Below are 663 nucleotides of genomic sequence, written 5' to 3' on the forward strand. Positions count from 1 at the left end.
ACATTTCCAGTTTTGTCGGCTTGTTTTTTTTCCACACGAGCGTAGAAGCTCACACACGCGGAGAAATGCTTCTACGCGCGGGAGGGGCCAGTCCTTCACACACAGGCGTAGGAGCTGTTACGCACGCGAAGAAATGCTTACACGGGCGCAGAAATGCTTCCACCGTCGTAGCACAGGGACACAGGAGCGTCCGTGGGACATTTATTACAAGCGTGGAGATTGGTTTATGCCCGTGTGTGACGCAAATTGCTCGCATGGAGTTTGGTTTATGCCCGTGGAGTTTGTAATACGCCCGTGTAAGACTTTTGGCGGAAATCTGACGCCATATCCTCCACATAAGTGATTGACCTTTCTCAGCCGTGGTGCAGCGGTAGGGCGGTCAACACCTGATCAGAAGTGAGCGGGTTCGACTCCCGCCTTGCCCACCCGTGTGTCGAAGTGTCCTTGGGCAAGACACTAAACCCCGAATTGCCTCTGGTGGGAGGTTGGCGCCAGTGTTCAGCAGCGGAGACACCACCAGTGTGTGAATGTGCGTGTGAATGTGTGAATGGGTCTGTGACTGTGAAGCGCTTTGGGCCCTCGAAGGAGAGTAGAAAGCGCTTAACAAGTATACGCCATTTACCATTTCTCCATAAACGGGGTCGCTGCAGTGGGATCTCTTGA

The sequence above is a fragment of the Oryzias melastigma genome, linkage group LG15 (genome assembly GCF_002922805.2).
Source record: "Oryzias melastigma strain HK-1 linkage group LG15, ASM292280v2, whole genome shotgun sequence".
NCBI classification, from domain to species: Eukaryota; Metazoa; Chordata; class Actinopteri; order Beloniformes; family Adrianichthyidae; genus Oryzias; species Oryzias melastigma.